Source organism: Acomys russatus, chromosome 8 (genome assembly GCF_903995435.1).
Source record: "Acomys russatus chromosome 8, mAcoRus1.1, whole genome shotgun sequence".
In the NCBI taxonomy this organism is placed as follows: domain Eukaryota; kingdom Metazoa; phylum Chordata; class Mammalia; order Rodentia; family Muridae; genus Acomys; species Acomys russatus.
This window is the reverse complement of record NC_067144.1, coordinates 49505674-49510450: the sequence shown is the minus strand read 5'-3', so window position 1 is coordinate 49510450 and position 4777 is coordinate 49505674. Positions and strand designations below refer to the sequence as shown.

At 37.4% G+C, this 4777-nt stretch overlaps 1 pseudogene; it reads left to right on the top strand.

Annotated features, from left to right (window-relative positions):
• The first annotated feature begins 286 nt into the window (after positions 1 to 286).
• Positions 287 to 915, top strand: LOC127193003 (28S ribosomal protein S15, mitochondrial-like; annotated as a pseudogene).
• The last annotated feature ends 3862 nt before the right edge of the window (positions 916 to 4777 follow it).

The window sequence follows — 4777 nt, the reverse complement described above, 5'->3', positions numbered from 1 at the left end:
GATACAAGACACAGACGAAGCAAGCTGGTGTTGACCTGTAAGCATCCTTCATGCTGACAGATGGTCATAGTGCTGTAAGGGCTTTTTAACCTGTGGAGAGAGATGTCATCAACAACCTCTTCCAGCAGTAGAGCCTAAAAGTTAAAACATGGAACGGTGAACCCTCATGGCTGCGCCCCAATAACCTGAAGCCGTGGCAGAGAGGACTGGGGCATCAGAGCTCTGCTGGGATAGGAGTTACCATTGCCAGCCCTAGTCTCTGCTGGGTGGGACAAGGTGGAATGGAATGGGGCGAGGCAGAGACATTGACGCTGAGGCCTGCAGCCTGAGTCTCCTGCATGAGGCCAGTGCATATACCATCCAGAAACCAGTCCCGCCCAGCCTAGATGATGAACCACCCCTTCCACATTCATCAAAAAATACAAGATCATCATCCCTATCATGGAGAAGCTTGAATGTTGTGAAAAGAATCATGTCTTTGGAAATGGCCAACAAGAAAGAGAAGCTAAAAATCAAAACAAGAACAATTATTGAACAAGTTTGCAGAAAATCCTGAGGATTGCAGAACTTTGGAATTGTTGCCTTGACTGTCAGGATATGCAGTTATGAAGAATATATACAGGAACATCCAAAGAGCATTGACTGGAGGAAATGAAATGCTCAGAATCCTCGGTCAGATCAATTATAATGTCTTTGAAAAGAAGTGCAAGGAGCTGGGGTGGAATATAACTTACCCCTTCTGCATTTCCAAAAGATCCACCACCTATTCCTGGCCAAGAAGGCTCTGTGCTTTTGACTTTTCCAGGAGGGGCAAAGCTGAAGAAACAAAGAAGAATGTTAAAAGCTGCTACAGCTGCTGATAAAAAAGAAAGTAACCAGGGGGTGCCAGAGAACCCTTCCTAAGCCCTGCCATAGGTGATCAAAGAGAACTAATAAAGTCTGTTTTGCCTTGAAAAACAAAACAAAACAAACAAACAAACAAAAAACAGTGAAAAGATAGAAAGATGCGTCCAGTGTTGTAATATGACATATATGCTGGGAGTAACCAACTGGTTTTGAATTGTATTTGAAGCCCATCGAAGGGAGAGTTTGCATGCCTGGCGCTCTAAAACTTATCAGCAACAGCCTGTGTCTGAGGAGGTCTTGGGGCCATTAGGGGAACTTACCACTGATGCTGTGTCAAATAGGTGTGCTGTAAAAGGATCATACCATAGACACATACAGCTTTCAAACTTAATTAGAGAAGCCCTTTTACTAGTGACTGACGTTACATGTTGGGAATCTGTCTATGGAATATGCTGAGAATAAGTGACTATGTTGTTAGCCCCAAACAGGACACCAATGGCATTCTTTCACAGGCCTAAGATTATTACAACAGATGAGAAAGAAGTGTGTAGCCAAAGAATGAGAAAATGTTTAGTGGAGAACCATACCCTAGATACTACATAAACAAGAGTGCAGGAAGGTGAAGAATTGCAGAGAAGAATGTCATTGGTGGGCTTTGAAAATGACTAAGAGATGATAGTTGGGGCAAATATGGTCATAGTGCATTGTACAGAAGTGTGATACTCTGAAAAAAAAAGGGCATTACAAATTTGAACAGTTCAAGGGCAGAATGTCTTTTGATAATCAGTTTTGTGTGCTGAGCCATTTACTAAATGCCCCAACTTTATTCTATACCTTAGACCTTTCCCTTACTCTCTACTAAAAGTAGATCTGAGGGAAATATGTGACTTTTACCTGATAGATATTCTGTTTTGTTGTCTGATACATCCCATGACGCCTGCATGTTTTGGGTTCCCAGGAGTAGGTATTTAATGTAGATATGATTTTTTTCTTTGCTCCTTATGTTGGAGCAAAGAAACACTTCTATCTCATTCATTTCTTTTTCTCTCACTTAAGGACGCTAACGTAGAAGAGAGACTGACTCCACATGTCTTTTTCTAATTATAATTCCTGCCTTACATAGGTGTGGTGTTTTTAATGAGAATCTCTCTCATAGGCTCATATATTTGAATGTTTGGTCCCCGGATGATAGAACTGTTTGGAAGTAATTAGGACATATGGCCTTACAGGAGGGGATTTGCCATTGCAGATGGGGATTAAGAGTTTAGAAGACCATAGTATTCCAAGTAGCTCTAGGCTACTTCTTCAGTACCAAGCCTGCATGCCTGATGCCATGTTCGGTATCCTGAGGGTCATGGACAGCCCTTTGAACTGTAAGCCTCTAATAATCTCTTTCTTCTATAAATTGCCTTGGTTATTGTGTCTCTTCACTGCAATAGAAAAGTAACTAAGGCAAATCCTTAAGGAATATATATCACAGACTCAATTTGATATTTTGTTTCATAGAGCAAAGATCACTTAATTGATATAAGACTTGATTAGAAATATGACTTATTTGTCATAAATATGTGGATTGTGGTATATTTCCTAGTCAATGATTTCATCATCCATTTGGCATACACACCATAATCATATGATTGACTCACCAAGGATTATCATTCCATATCGAATGCCTGAAGGTGAGCCCTTGAGGTTTCCCCAGAAATCTTACTTTGATGTCCTTTTCTTAATACTATGAACCATGCAATGACTACTGGAGAGAGAAAAAAAAAAAAAAAAACACAAAACTTCATACTACAGCATCAAAACCAACCACACACTGTTTGCTACGTAGAATTCTCCACCTCCTAACAGCTTAGTTTTACTTGCATGTTAGTTGCTGTTATCTACCAAAAGATTATTGGGAAGAATAGTACACTGTGGACACTCGCCCTTTGTAATTATTAAATATCCATAACTCCCTGGGGAAAGGACTGGCCTTTGAAAGTTTGCCCTACTCTGTGACAGAAAGCTAATGCTCTCAATCTCATTCAAGTCTATTGCTAGTAATTGCTGACTGTTCAGGAAAATGGCTATGCCCTGTTGGGGTCCAGCATTCCATAAACACATATCTTAAGTATAATAGCAAAAAATTGTCCCCAGAGTTTGAAATTTAGCTCAGCTAGTAGAGTGTATTTAAGCTTTCATGAAGTCTTAGGTTTTATTTCCAACACTATTTTGACATTGTAACCAGAAGTGATACAAAAACTGATCTAGATACTAGACAGATGGAGGCAGGATATAAGCTCATCCTCTGACTATGTAGTGAGTTTAAAGACAGCCTGGGATACCTGAGACAGTCTCTAAGAATCTATACAAAGTTGTTTTAAGTTGATATTGATGAGATATGATAGGTATTGATTTACATTCAGAATATTAGATGCACTAAAATAGGAAAGGTATTTTCTTCAAGGCTGCCAAATACAAATAGCCAAAACCCATGAATATAACATTTATATAATTCTTGATTGTTTTGTGGTTCATCTTACTGTAGGATGTGTACTGTACATATGTGTAATAATGTAAATGTATATGTAAAAATTAAAAAAAACAATACAAATGTGAAAAAGAAGTTACAAAAAATTAAGAGACAGTTTGAATTTAGATACTTCACGTGTGGACACCATTGTACAGCTAACATATATTTTCCTGTTGGGACACTAGCCAGTAAAAATAGAATAAAATATGTCATTTGTAATAAAATTATCCATACATATGGCTATTTAGACACAGTTCTGTATTTGTAGTGCTTCAAGTGTTTGTCAATGCCAGATGCAAATTCTCTCTTTAGGAAGACAGCCCTCAGACCTTCGAACTAGGATTTGGGGAATTCCTACAAGTCGTAGAACAGAAAAATGAGCAGAGCACAAAATAAGGTTACTCATCACAGGAGAAAGTAAGACTCAATGCGAAAACAAAAATGTAAACAAAACGAACCAGATGTCAGGCTTGTGCTCATACACTACAAAAATACAAACAAGAACATATCTGGCAGCCCAAGATTATCTTTGCTCCTTAAAGAAATATTTTAAATGGAAGAATACTCTCTGAAAATTTAAATATATAGATAGATAGATACCAGCCATAGATTAAAAACAATAAAATAATATATAATTCTTAAACCACATATGTGGTCAATGATTTAATCAATTTTACATATAAGACAGAGAATCTTTTCACTTGTAAGAATATTATTAACTTGAAAGGAGAAACAACTTGCAGTATATTATTAACCAAAGGAGGAAGTGGATGCATATATTCTAACCTGTAGATATTAGAGGCTGAGAAAATTATCAGAGACAAATAAGCAGCTATATGGGGAAGAGACACTGGCACAAATAGAGGTCCCAGGATAGCTAAGTTGGTATAATAATTTAACATTACTTCCCCAGGAAAAAGAGTCAAGAAAACTTGCAAATGGAACAATCAATCAGAAATTGCATACAGAATTGTAAGTGTAAAAAATACATTTCAATGTTTGTGAATGGATATTTAGTTGAAAATGTAAAACAAAATGTTATTTGCATGATTGTGATTATCAGTTGGAGATAGAAATCTGCTTATGTAAGGGGAACATACAGTAAAATTCTGTCTTATGCTGTGAGAAATAGTCTGCAGACTATTTCTCTCCCCAGTTAAATTGTGGGCTTCTATGTAGAATATTTATTCTTTCTGACTATTAACATTTGACAATATGACAGATAGTTACTGGTATTGCTTAGCCAGGCATGCTTGTTCACATCTTTAGTCTGATCACTACAAAGGGAAAGTCAGGTGAATTTTTATGATTTTGAGGCTAGCCTGGTCTGTCTTTTCAGGACATCCAGGCCTACATAGAGATGCCTCTATGTCTCAAAAAGTATTTGACTTAATTAAATATTGTATATAATAC